Below are 14,566 nucleotides of genomic sequence, written 5' to 3'. Positions count from 1 at the left end.
AATCCGGAGCCCTCCACTACGGCACCTATTTCTTCCTTTCTTCTTTCACTCCCTCCCTTAGCCCTTTCCATACGGCGCGGTTCAGGTGTCCAACGATATATGAGACAGATACTGCGCCATTTCCTTTCCCCCAAAAAAACCAATTATTATTATTAATATTATTATTATTCCTCCTTTCCACAAAATCTTTAGAATCTGGGACGTTGTCAACGCCAAAGCCTATGAACAAACTGAACGCCGACAGTTTTCTCTTTTTGTATCCTGTATTAACTGAGCTAATCCACAGCCTCGGGATGACTGCACAATTCCTAGTTAACAAACAGCTGCCACTCTTTTAGTCTTGTGTCATGAGTTTAGGTGTGTTCAGCATAGATTATATTTTGCAGCAAGCTTAGCACGCCTTTCTAGTCTAATCGCTGCAGACTTGCGCGCTGGCTACGAAGACATAGTGTAGCGAAGTGCAGAGACTTAGCCTCCATCCGCAGTGTAGAACAGGCGCAACGCTAGGTCGCCATTCAATACTCAGCTCCTCTACCCGTTTTGATAGTTAAGTGTTTTCACCGGATCGTTATAACAGCCGCGTACAAACAGGATGGTTGGCGCATCATTTGTCATTGAACTTTATGAACCCAACTGAGAATTTCACAGCACCAACTCACTGCATTACGACGGTAGATACTCTCTCCCGTTCAATTCGTTGCTTCGAGCTGGCATTGCTTCCTTACACGGGGCTTCAGCCTCCCTCGAAAGCACCGTCGTCCGAGATCTTGAAGTGTGTCTGCTCCTCTCCGAAATTGGTAGGTTAAAGCGAAAATGTCCGCTTCTCGCAAGCAAAGCCGAAGGTCAAATGGCGCTTCAATTTGAACCCTAACTGAAGGCTCTCCTTAGATGTGGCTCTGCCGTCATACCACACGACTTACCGCTTGCTCCTAGGCCAGCGCTCGGCGCCTAGACTCCGCAGACGTGGAGCCAGAACCTGTCTCTGGGACGAGTTCTTCCACAGAACATTAGAGGCGCCGGGCTGCTTCTAGCGATCCCTACGACAGAGAGCTTCACGAGGTCGCGTTGGCTAGAAAGAACTCACGAAAGCGGGCTCGTGGAGTTGGTGAAACCGACGAACTGAAGGCTTGTCTGGACAAGCAACCACACAGGCAACAAGGGTATCTCAAGAGGAAAAGTGCAGCGGATGCTGCCAACATCTCAGCGCGGATATCGGTTGTCTTTCGATCCTTATAACCGTACCTTATAGCCACTTTTTTTAATTCGGCGACTTCTGTGGTTTTTTTAAGAACGCTGTTTTCGTTTATTTTTTCAGCAATGGTTACTTTCTTGTAGTAAATAACTTCTTTCCCGGCGATATAAAGTATTCGTATGCGGTGAAGAGTCATTTCTCTGTACGGAGCAGTCCATTGATGGCTAACTAACACAAAAAGGACCGAACATACATTTGTGTGCGTAAAAAAATCTGGTACCATTAAAGCAAAGCAGACGCTACATGATAATGAAGATACTGAATTGTTAGGCCGCAAGGGCATCTGCGCCCAAATAGTGCCATGGCACAAGGTATTTTTCGTTTGCTAAAGGCGGGTCAAAGGCCCATTTCTCAAGCATTTCACCGTGATTAAGCCGAGCACCACGCCAGGGAAAGCTTGTACCCACTGCATCACCGCGGTGGGTGCCCGGAGGCACTGGGGATCGAACCCCGCACCTCCCGCACGCGAGGCGGATGATAAACCACTAGGCCACCGCTGAGGTTTTTTCTTGTCTTTATTGCCGGTTCTGCAGTGTTTGACATGACGGGGTTTAACATGATGTGCACATGATGGATCCACTATACAAAAATGCAAGTGCAAATCTATTTCTAAAAACTCCGCTGTCATGTTTTCATTGGGTTGTTGCACTGGGCTGAAAGAGGCTGGGGCGGGGCATCACGCGGGCTCTGTGTTGACGAAATTAGCCGATGAAACTATCGCAGACTCCCGGGGGTAGCCGCAACATCACACTTTTGTGACGCTTATGCACGGTTTTGCGTCAACGTAATAAAACGCAGTGAACTGCCCTAAAGGGGAAGACGACCGTGAACGAACAGCGTTACGTTAGGAGACGACTTCACGAGAGGATGTGGAGCTCAGCGGCCGTTCTGCACACACGTGTCAACCGCTGTGCTACTTAATCCTACCATCGACTCTCCACCCCTCTGGCTTCTGTACTGTGACGATTTTCTACTCCTGCTGAGTGCAATTCCTACCCCAGAACCAGGTAGTTGTGGCCAGCTTGTCAAGGATACTAACTGTCATAAGGGTACATGCTTGGGATTTTCGATTTCTAACCTTAGCCCGTCCTTATCAATTAAAACCAAGTTCTGAAGGTTTAATTCCGTGTACTTTCACTGTTCCGCGTTCTTCAGTTTATACGAATGAATCGTTTGCCGCACTGCTGTAATTTTATTCTTTTGTTTGTTGGCATCATATTATGCTGCTTTGTATTTGCTGTGAATATATTTTTCGTTATCTTCCTGCAAGTATTCTTATGATCGTGTTGTAACTCTCTTCCCACAACTGTGATGCCAAATAGGCTCTGTGGGTAATGTAATAAATAAAGTAATAAAAGTCCAACCCCTTACTTATGGCTAAGGTTCCCAGCCTTCGGTAGAAATAGTCTCTGTCAACAGCGAGTAACCGTGTTGATGTGACCACATTGCACTAAGAGCAAGATAGGCAGGACAGGATGCAAAAGAGAACTAGTGCCGAGACTACAGATACGATTATCGATATATAACATATCTGTTCTGCGAAAAAAGAAATGAGTGAAGATGTCGTTGACAGGTCATTTATGTGGACACGCAGTTTGTGTGCCCGTTGTATTGATAATAATTGCTTATATTACAGATAACAAAGCAAAGTTCTTTTTTGCTCAGATGCCCAGTAGGCCTCTTTTATGGCTCCACTTCATGTCTGTTGTCTCAAAGAGATAAAATATAGCTCTATATTAACATCACGTCCATGAAAACGAAGCTACAGGCAACCAATGCGTTTATTTTTGTAACAGTTTGTACAAAATAAGTTTTCACTAGTTCTAGGGGCAAACCTTCCGAAATGCCAGCACTTTTGAAACACGTTCTTCTGTCACTTCGTGGTCTAGTAACTTTACACTTTTGCTGTTTGCAGTGATTGTCAAATTACTTCCAATTTTTATATTCCGTATAGCCTTTGGACAATCTTGGACCTTCAACATGGGTCTTACAGAGAACTTAAGCACAGTCAGTAACGGGGCTGCGTCAACTCGCAGAATCCGGGCGGAAGCGGCAGCGCCCCATTAGAAACCGTGTTCCGCAGCACGGATAGGGCCTCGTCGCCGTCCATGATGCCCCACGTGACCGGGCCCCTGATAAAGTCCTCGGCGATCATGGTCAGGAAGCGCAGCTTGGGAAAGAAAGGACGCATCACTACTTTCAGCTGCAGCGGTGAACGCATGCCGCGGCTCCTGACGCACTGCTCTTGGGCCCAGCGCACGGCTTGTTCCGCCACCCCTACCTGCTCGACGTACCTGATATGTACACAGAACACATCACAGAACGAAGGAGTGTTCGTGTAGCGATAGCTACATTACGGTAGTATTTCGAGCCTTCAACGTGGCGACGCCGCTACCCTGTGGCTGCGCCGCCACGCCGTGGCTGAGCCGCCATGCCGTCGCTTCACTGCCACGCTGTCACGTGGTTGGTCACATGGTCGAAATCAAGAGGAAGAAATCAATCCTAGTCGAAATCAAGAGGACGAAATGGGCTTAGGCCGGGCATGTAAAGCGACGGCAAGATACCGTTGGTCTTTAAGGTTAATAGAGCGGATTCTAACAGAAAATAAGAGTAGCAGGGGGCGGCAGCAGGTTTGGTGGGCAGAGGAGATAAGAAGTTTGCAGGCAGAGTGCGGATGCGGCTGGCGAAGGACAGGGTTAATTGGAGAGACATGGGAGAGGTCTTTGCCCTGCATTGTGTGTAGTCAGGCTGATGAGGATGATGAAATAAAACAAAAATGCAAGTATTTATTAGGTATCAGTTATCCCGTAACATATCTGTAAATAATAAACAAAGCAATAATAATAAAAAAATTGAAAGAAAAAAAGTAATAGCTAAAAAGCAATGAAAAACATCCAGCAAGAACAAACACTAAATGACGCAGAAAATAACATGATAATTGTAGGGACAAAGAAGACAGGGAAAAACTTCCGCATTTCCGCTGTCAAGCAGACCTGAATGCGATTTTCTGGCGAGAGAACAAACCTTTATTAAGAAAATAGAGAGGATGAGCCGACGTAGTTGGTGAATATCGGTATCTTCTTGGACCGCGTCCGTATAGCCCGGGATGCCCCAAGATCCCACCGCCTCACGAACCCGGCGTGCGAGGGCAGCTTGTGGTGTCACACTCGAGCACTCGAGGAGAAAGATCTCCCAAGCCTCTTTAGTGGGGGTGGGATGGGGATGAAAGTGCGGACTGTGTTGACCGGCCCACCCCATGTGCGATAGAGAAGAGAGCTCATCACAGTGTGAACATAAATGATTCACTTTCGGGGCATAGCGAGCAGCTATGGCGGTACACCAGTAGGTGTTCGTCTGTAGCTGTCGCCGAATGCGTTCGTCTGCCTTCGACAGCCCCTTTGCTGGAGGAAGGAACTGGTGATGCCTGTCTTTCTAATATTCGGTGATATCTCGAAACCGCAGAGACAGAGGGTTTATTGATAAGAAAGGCAGAGAGGTTGGCCTGAAAATATATATCTGGACGGCTACTCTGCTCTGGGGGACGGGAAGAGGAGATAAAAGAAGGTCACGATGGGGGACGATGATGATGGGAGGAGGCAGATGAAAAACTACTTTAAAAAAAAAACAAGGCAAACTTTCTGACATCACAAACGCGAGACAAGGTCCGTGTCGCTCAAGAAGCGTGAGAGCGCTCTCGTTGCCATTACAGTTCTATATCTATCTGGCCAAGCGCCGAGGATCAAATCCTCAGAGAGGAGCGATGTGTCCATAGGCGTCAGAGCAGATGCGAGTATGAGTCTTTCACGTGCATACGCTGGACACGCCACTAAAACATGTTCTATAGTCTCTAGCACGCCACATGTGGTACATTTCGGGGAGCCCGCTTGTCCTATTAAGTGCAAGTATTTGCGCGTGAATGCCACATTTAAACGTAGTCTACGGATAACGCATGCAAACCGCAGAAGCGGTCGGCTAGGCTCATCGGTTGGCGAGCAGGCGGTAGTAGGTGTCTGGAGCATAAGCGTTCGGGCAGCCGCATTCGCAGCTTCGTAACCACGGAGTCTGGTAGGCTGGCGCCCACGTGATGCGTCTAGGCAGGCTTGGGCTCGGAGTCTTTTCTCTGCTCAGCAGCACAGTAAATATTTATTCCAATACGAAAACAACGCCTACCCAATCTGGTTCCACCCCCAGTAGCACAAGGTGGCGGGCCCATGCGGGTCCGACATGGGCGATGAGGGCTGGTGGCTGCCCGCAATAAACATACATGGGTCCCTCGTGGGCGCAGTGCTGGCAAAAAGGTTTGGGCTACCCATTTTATGCCTGAGTGGGCCCCTCGTCAGCTACGCATGGGCTTAAAAAGAGCGACTAGCCCACCTGGGTCCCACCACAGATACATGCGGGCAACAGTGCGGGCTCTATCATGGTTCAGTGTGGGCAGCCCCTCTTGGGGCTGCCCGTACAGCACCTTGAGGGAGCCACGGTGGTTTTGAGTGGGCGAAGAGATGGTATTCCCGCCTTCGGCCTACATGTGTCCTGTGTGGAAAATACAGGGGCTAAACAATGGGTTTCACAGTGGCGAACTGTTGTAGGCATACAGTTTGAGCTGTCCGAGCACCACCTACGTTGGTCCCGCATGGGTTAGGGATGGGCGCATTTGCCATTCCTGCATCTTCCCCACCTTTATCCTAACCAGGGTATGAAAGGGCTAAGCATGGGCTGGACGCAGTTCGTGTGCATAAAATATGGGGTTACATGATGGTGAAGTGCGGGCAAACCCAATTAGAGGCGGCCCCTGCACCACCCTCATTGATCCAAGGAGGCTAGCTGCGTGTGGGCAAACATACAATATTCCCGCCTACAGCCTAAAAAGGCACTGCGTAGAAAATACGTGGTCGGCGCATGGGCATATATCAGCCATTCCCACACCTTCCCCGCCTACATATCTGGTAGAAAAGGGCTAAGTTTGGACTATGCAGTGGCAAAATGTGTGTGCGTGAACCTGGGCTATACGACGGTGAATTGCGGGCAACCGCGATGGGGGCTTGCCGTGCATCACTCTGACGACACTGTGTGTGGAAACAAGAGTATATTTCAGCCTGTAGCCTTCGTAAATCCTGCGTCGATTATTCTGGAGTTTGCAGTGCAGAAACATCACGCGTAATGTTGCCGATCGTTGCCAGGCGACACCTATGAACATGTAGTTACACTTACATTAGCCAGGCTGCATATCCTACATTACATGTAAAAGGGCAGCATGGATACCATAGCGATGGAGCATGGGCGCATGGGTGAAGTGCGGGCATATATATATGCTCAGTATATGGACTGCCACTCAGCACGTTGATGTAGCCAGACGAATGTGGGCAAATAGCTTGCATTCCCGCGTTCAAGCAAAATATATTCTTCACAGAATATGCAATTAAGCTTGCAATTTAAGTTATATGCGATTTAAAATGACAAAGCATATAGGTAGACAAATTCCGGCTGCCAGCAATAACTTAGACGTTCCCCTCTTCCGACCTATACTCTGGTACAAGTGGTTCTTGTCAGTCTTGTTAGAGGTCATTTGATAATTTGAATGTTTTATGGTCCCTTGATGTTCAATTTAATGAGATTTTGCAGTAATACACATTTTTTGCAATCTACAATAGAACCTTCGAGATTAACTTTTTTTTGAAGTTGAGTAAAGCAGACTTGTTCTGCAGATCTTATCTTTGTAGCATAAGGCGAAATGTGGTTTACGAGAAACTTGTTACTGTGCTAAAAAATATGCAGTGAAAGCTCGTTAATCCGGTCGCCAAAAGACCAGAAAGAAAAGAGAAAAGCTAAGAAAACAATTTGTAAAGTTGTTCTGCAAGGAGCTGAAACATTGTCGCCTGCTTTTGACATGAAAACTGCACGGCAATGATGCACGGAGGCGCGGAGCGCCTTGGTCTAACTGCAATTTTGTAACAGTTCGCAGTATATATTTACCATGACGCTAATAACCACGCTAATAGCCACGCGCCAGCGCCCAGCGTGCTTCCCAACGCCGTTCAAATCCAGCGCGCTGCTGCCAGGTCACGTGGCAGGACGCAGCACACCCTCCTCCCCTCCTCTCCCTAGGTGCATTTCCGGAGTGATATCCGGCTAGGCCTTACGCCGCGCCATGACGTGGTCCGTGCTGCTGCTGTTCGTGTGCTGCTTTTGTCTGATTTTAAAATCGTTCCTTCAAACTCCATTTGGATTTCCTGCTTATCGTAGCTTGCGCCGCGTGTCAGCAATGCAGCCGTTCGCGTACTTTGTGAAACGTGACCACGCCGAGAAGCATGGAGCCGTTTCATATTGACAGCACGTTCGGCTTCAACCGTAGCAACCGCGAAGCAAGAGAAGAAAGCGGTTACTGGAATGCGTCGAGTCCTCGTTTCCACAACACGTTCGACTTCAACCATAGCAGCCGCAAAGCAAGAGAAGAAAGCGGTTACTGGAATTCGTAGAGTCTTCGTTTCCAGGTGAGACCCATATTGTAGCGCAAGAGTGCGTGCAGTTTGTGACCGCGAAAATAAACGAGCGAGCGCAAAGGCGAGAAGGAGCGGAAGGGACGAGGCTCTGTCAGCTCTGTCCTGTTCGTTTCCCTTCGGCATTGCGCGTGAGTCACTGGTTGTTTCCGCGGCAGCAAAGTGCATTCCACATCGAATCATCAAACTGCTGGTCCGTCAGTGTTCACAGTGTATGCGTTGCGACGCGAACGCCGAGGTGTATGCATAGATGCGTTTGCTGAATGGCACGCACGCGTAGGAGTCCTAAATGTAAATGTGGCAATTGTATACCGCCCAGCAAGGCGCGCGACTATGTTTTGGGCTTTGGTTAAGGTGGTTTCCCGACTTCCTGTTCATTATTCGACGTGGTCGTGCACTGCTTGCACGCGTGTTTTTGACGCCAGTTTCGGCCCGTTGCGGACTGCCGATAGCGTGCGCCGCTCGGTCTGTTTAGCGTTGTGTTATTCGCTACGCGTATGTGCGTCTTTATAGTGATCTGATGCGGCGTTTTAGGGTTAGAACACACGTCTACGAGCCGATTACACCAGCTGTCAAGCTCAGAGTGGGAGGGGTGTGACGCATCAAGGCATGCAAGCGACTGAGTGAATTGAAGTGACGCGTCACTGCGATACCACAAGTAACTGCCTGATCGATCACTTTTGCAACATTGCTAACGTTGCCTGCAGCTGTAAAGTTCTTTTAGTTGCTGGCGGCCGTGAATAAAAATCATTGCTTACTGATGACGAAGAACTAGACCTAGAAAAAGAGCGCTTTTTAGCTCTTTCAAATTAAGTGGTTTTGAATAACCTAAGTAGTACAGAGCTTTCATAAAAACTAGTGTGAGCAAGTGGCGTTATGTGTTTGAAGTTAGGCTGTTTAAACATTTTCTTGTGGTTGTGTGAAATGCCAGCAATACAAATAATTATCAGGAAGTGCCAGGCATTGTGGGTGCAAAATGCACAGCTGGAAATTATGATGTTATGCAGGTGAAGTGCCTTCTCTTCAGTAGTGAAGAGGTCTGAAAAGAGCTTCATCGGAGAAGATGTCTCCACTGTCCAGATTTGGGGCTGTTCTTGTCTGTGCCCGTTCAGAGTACATTGCAGAGCACAAGTATGTGTCGAGTTTTCTCAGATCTGTTTTTTTTCACCTCTGCATTGAGGTCAGTGTGCTGCAATGTCTGCTTTGGACCAGAACGTTGATGGCATGCATTGGCATTCCCCTATTCAAAATAACGTGTGTGTCTCTTCTCAATAGGTCATCATCAGATAGTGCCAGTTTCATGCTCAGAAAGAAGCAGTGCTTAAAGACAGGGGGGTCTCAGCTGGCCTCGGACCCCTTACAAAACTAACGAGGAATCTGAGACTCCCTGTACTATAATGTAGGGAACGTATGAATCCGAAGCAAGCAAGCAAATTTCTTTTTCTTGTTAGTGGTGGTTGGAACATTTCTCCTGTCATATCTAAAATTTCGTGATTTTTAGCAAGAATCATTCACACGTTTTCTTATAGCCAAGACGCAAAAAATGCAACGTTGACAGCACAACACACAGGGTGGAAGAAAAGGGGAAACCCGCACCCTCATACCACGATTGAGTCCAGAGCTGGCCGCTCAGCTCCAAGGCTACACAGCAACAACGAGCACACTGGCATAGCCTCAGCTCTGCCGCTTTCTCTCTCTTCCTCTCTAGTTCACTCCCCACCTGTTCTAGAGTCACTACAGACCCCCTTCAATGCAGCCAGGCTTTAAAAAATGCCAATATGAAGTAATGGGCTACAGGGCAGCAGTGTAAGGTGATATTACAGCATCAGAACAATGCTTTTATTCTTTTTTCCTCTAGTAACCATCTCCCATTGCACTCCTCATAGACAATCATAGTAGAAGGGTAACCTTGTCAAGCTTCTGCAGTAATGCCGGTGTCACATGGCACTCCTCAGAGACTGGTCCAGCAAATACGTCTTATTTCACTTGATGAAAAGAATATGAATGGTGTTATATAGTGCAGCTATGAATGCACCTCAAAGATTAAACATTAATTGGACTTGACAGCTTCTCTTCTGTGGCCTCTCACTGTATAACCAAAGAAAAAACAGCGTTACTTTTTAAACAAACCACACAGAAAGAACAGACAGGACAGCGACAGCGCCCGTCCTGTCTGTTCTTTCTGTGTTGTTTATGTAAAAATTAGCGCTATTTTTACTTTTGTTACACAATATTACACCAACTAGTCCGGCAAGAGGTACTGTTAAACGAACTTTTCACTGTAGTTGCAATATTTTTACTGCCTCTAGATCTGAGTGGAAAATGAGCACCGTCTACTGCAAACTACTTCAAGGTTTGTTGAATTATAGCCTGTGCACCAATAAGCTTGAAGTGCTAAATGAAAAAAGGGGAATGTTCACCATAAATTGTTACTTCTGTGATTATCTTGGTCAGTTTTGATTTTTTTTGCCATTTCACTTGCTTGGTGATGACACTGTGCAAGTTCAGTGAATATACTTGCTCTAATACACTTACAGGAAATAGGAGCTTGTAGTGACCTGTTTGACTCAGCCTTTCGGCATGCTACCTGATATCATAGTTCAACAAAGCTTGAAAGAAACTGCATATACTATGGACACCAGATGTTTGCTTGCGTCTTTTTTCAAATGCCTTAGACATTAATGTGCAGGCGCGGACAGAAGTAAACAGAGCGCGCCGCACAAGAAAACTGTTTTTCAGCGCCGCCTAGCAAAACCACACGTAAGCTCAAAATCGCCACACGCATATGCAGGCCCCCTACCGGCGCAACCCTCTCATTGCTCCACTTGCCTCGCATTTGGCCGTAGTCAGGGTCACGCTGATGATGATTATGGTCGGATGGTTGCGCCCTTAGTAGCGAGCGGGCATTTCGGAGCGCACTGACCGCTTCCTTGATGCCACAAATCCCGCGGGGGTGACGCTATCATTATGTCGTTTCATCTGTGGCAGCTATAGGCACGTTTCCATCGCAGATAATGCGCGTCCTTCGAACTTTAGTTGCCTCTGGGATTCATTTCCATCTCGCTATAGACCAAACAAGCTCAAAACACTCGATCCACCACAGCAGTTTCGGGTTCTATTAATACAGTTACTGTTCATTTCCGGCTTGCTCCTGCGAGGAACCGACGGAGCGCCAAAGGATGCGCCCTGTGCGTCTGTACTGCACCACAGTGCTCCTGCATTGGAACCTCGCCTAGGAGGTCAGCTTAAAATTAGATGAAACCGCCGCTCTTGGCGCTTTTTGCAGCGCGATCCAGGGTCTCAAGGATAGTGACTGCTTACAAATGTGCTGGATGCAGCTGTTGGGTTTCCACATCTATATTCTCAAACAGATCAATGTCTATATTTAACCGAAATCAGTGAAGTAATACAGTTCGCACAGAAGAGTTTGGATCGCTTGCCGGGTTTTGTCGTGGCTCATACTCTGATTAGTGGGCGATCATGGGTACTTATATGCCGCATTTCGCACGCGGGGCACGCGACAGTGACGCACTGCTGCCGCGGCATTCGTGTGGGTGAGACAGCGGGTCCTTGTAGTCATCCTAAGATCCGAAGGTGAATGCAAAGTGATTGCCATGAGCTCTGCTCCGCACATGACAGCGCGATACGCAGCGCACGGTCTCGGTGGCGATAAGAGCAGGATCCAGTATAGGGGCAGTTTGTTTCGGGGGAGACAGGCAGGGTGCATGCACGAGTGCTTCGTCAGCGCCTGGTAGGGACAAGGCGAATCATCAGTGATAACTGTATAAAATTAACACAAAACTGCTGCAGTATGCCGAGTGTTTCGAGCGCGTTTTCTTGCGAGTGAGACCCAGCAGAGTCCCAGCGGCAGCAAAAGTTCGAAACACGCGGGTTGTTTGCGGCGCAAACATGCCTCCAGCTGTCTCAAACGAAGCGGCTCAATAGTAGAGCCGTCCCCGCGCAATTTGCGTTATCAAGACAGCGGTCTTTGTTTTCCGAAATGTTCGCTAGCTACACAGATCACGACCATCCGATCATGATCATCATCAGCATGACACAGACGCCGGACAAATGCGAGGCAAGCGGAGCATTGAGGGTTGCGCCGGAAGCGGGCCTGCACATGCGCGTGGCGACTTCGAGCTTTCGTCTGGTTTGGCTAGGCGGCGCTGACACGCAGTTCTTTCTTGTGCGGCGCGCTCCGTTTACTTCTGTCCGCGGCTGTACATGGACCACCCCGTGATATTTGCTCTTAGACTGGTAAATAATTTATAATTGTCTTTCTCCTTGTTGTATTATCAACCGTATTATCAACCGAACGATTCCTGCGACGTGTAGTTGGTTTTCAGGTCACGTCAAAAGCAAAAAAAAACTGGTAGTATAACTGCTTGTATGGCATTTGTTGTCATTCCAGCTTTTGAAACAGGCTGTTTTAGGTGTTGTAGTGAATTAAAATTGCATATCAACATTTATATTGCAGCCTTTTTGTGCCTCAGCAGACCTAAAGGCCAACTAGGCATCACAGCCATCATTTGGCTGGTCAAGCCTAAACAACATCAGGGAAGGAAATGAAATTGTAAATTATTTAATGGTAGGCAAATACCACTTGGGGATTCATGTATTCTAGTGTCTAATGCAGCGTTTAAAAAATATGTGATTAAAGTTACGTTTTTAAAGTCCTTGAAGCTTATTTTTTAGGTGTTGTTTATTTCACTGTTCTCTCTTTGCAGAGGTAGCAGTGTTCAGTACTGCTTCCCTTCTTTTTGTTTTCTTTTCATTCATTGGTTGGGCCCTGTTTTCCTGTGGTATTTTGTGTTCTGTGATCGCATAGTGCACCCCTTCCTTTTTGTTTGCGCACTACTTCTGTTCAGTGTTGTTTTTTTTGTGGCAGGCCTCATGACAGCTGGCAGCTTTCCTTTCATTTTGCCTTCTCTTCTGACAGTCCTCATGGTACTAGACAAAATATAGTCTACTGAAAGGCTGAATTCTAAATTGTACAGCATCATTAAGGTGCCCACTTCCTTTTTAGCACATGCCATTAATGGTGATGCCTACTGTTGCCAAGAATCTTACATTGACACAAATTTGTTTCACAAGTGCAGGGCATGCTTTGCTCTCATGTAGAGTTTGTGCATTTACAGTGTATAGTTTGTACATGATCTCTTAGTTGGTGACTGACACAGTGGCCTCATTGGCTGACTTTTATATTATTATGAGGGTTAGAATTTGTTTCCTCACTGCTGGTGAGCTTTACAGGAGCTTATGATACCTTCAACAGTCATGTCTTTTTTATTGCTTTAGTTAGGATACTCAGGCTCAAATGAGCGAGCATCTGGGGCCAAATTAGCAGTATAACTTCGCGCCGTTTGTCAGCTTTCATGATGATGTACATAACTGTTCAAGTAGGAAATAATTTCAGGTCTTAATGGTCCTTCATTTGCTTTTGCTTTTCAGCATTTATGCCAGATGTCAGGTTTTGGAGGATAGTTTGTCACATCCTTCATCATTGAAGTAGGTAGCGCAATGTACCAGCCGTGACAATTGGTCATTATAACTAAGCACCCCACCCTCCCTTTATGAGCACACCAAAGCTGAGATCTGATGGCAGCTTTGGTGAGTATTGACACCTGAAGTTGTCTTTTTACAAGCATAATGTTACGGACCACTTTAAAATTTTCTTATGCTTGCTATTGGGTTCAAATCATGTTTTTGCTTGCTGTCAAACTCGCTCAACGGCACTTTCATTGTGAAAATTAGTATCACTTGGAAAAGGCAGCCAGGTCCTTCATTGAATGTGAGTGGTGCACACTGGAATCCTGCTCCTGCAGCAAATCATGTGAATGATATTGGAGGTTGTGTTAAAAAGTAATGAAGCACAGATATGAAAATGGTGATACACAGTTATTGCCATTTTGTGGCACTTGACCAATTTCTGTCTTTTAAAGGCACTGTACTAAAACGAAACTGAAGTGCACCGGAGCCGCTGGAAACCTTTTGTGTGAAGAAAAGGCATACTGACTGTGCTCATGACAATTTGATGATTGTACAAGATTTCAAAATGACCATTTTACTACTTTATGAACATGTACTCTCTAGTGTCGCATAAGGTGTAATGACAGAACTTGTCTCTAATTTTTCTTTGCACTTCAGTTTTGTTTCTATTTATATTTTGTATTTCTTAGCATGAACACCACGGGCCATGCACTCCTGTATTACTTTGTATAAGGAAACAGTGGCCAGTCCAGCGTCTCTGCGTGTGGGCCCCTCGTTGAACACTATTCTAAGGCACTAAGTTGTGTGCCTTGGACTATATAATAGCTCATGCGGTTCTAGCTGAAAAAATGTTAAGTAACGTTTCGTTCAATTTTGACTACAAGAACTTTGCTAACTAGGCAGCATGTTGAGGGCACATTAGATATACTGCAGGTCAACCGGCATTAGTGCCTTGCTTGACAAGGGCATGGGCAAGAACTGCAATTAGAAAATTGCTTTTACCAGTCACTGCGAAGCCGCCGCGGTGACTGAGTGGTATGGCACTCGGCTGCTGGCCCGAAAGACGCGGATTCGATCCCAGCCGCGGCGGTCAAATTTCGATGAAGGCGAAATTCTTGAGGCCCGTGTACTGTGCGGTGTCAGTGCACTCTAAAGAACCCCAGGTGGTCGAAATTTTTGGAGCCCTTCATTACGGTGTCTCTCATAGCCTGAGTCGCTTTGGGACGTTAAACTCATATAAACCAAACCATACACCAAACCAGTCACTGCGTGTTGATTTAAACACTGGCAGGGCTCCTACTATTTTTATTTTCAGTATTTGCTACGA

At 46.9% G+C, this 14,566-nt stretch overlaps 1 long non-coding RNA gene across 1 annotated transcript in view; it reads left to right on the top strand.

Moving 5' to 3' along the window:
* Positions 1–7,414: 7,414 nt before the first annotated feature.
* Positions 7,415–14,566, top strand: part of LOC144134828 (uncharacterized) — a 41,851-nt gene continuing 34,699 nt past the window's right edge. The window contains exons 1-3 of the long non-coding RNA XR_013315270.1: positions 7,415–7,743; positions 8,757–8,880; positions 13,201–13,359. This is a non-coding gene — a long non-coding RNA (uncharacterized LOC144134828). The remainder of the gene's footprint in view (positions 7,744–8,756; positions 8,881–13,200; positions 13,360–14,566) is intronic.

Source organism: Amblyomma americanum, chromosome 5 (assembly GCF_052857255.1).
Source record: "Amblyomma americanum isolate KBUSLIRL-KWMA chromosome 5, ASM5285725v1, whole genome shotgun sequence".
Lineage (NCBI taxonomy): Eukaryota > Metazoa > Arthropoda > Arachnida > Ixodida > Ixodidae > Amblyomma > Amblyomma americanum.
This window is presented reverse-complemented; position numbering and strand designations above follow the sequence as displayed.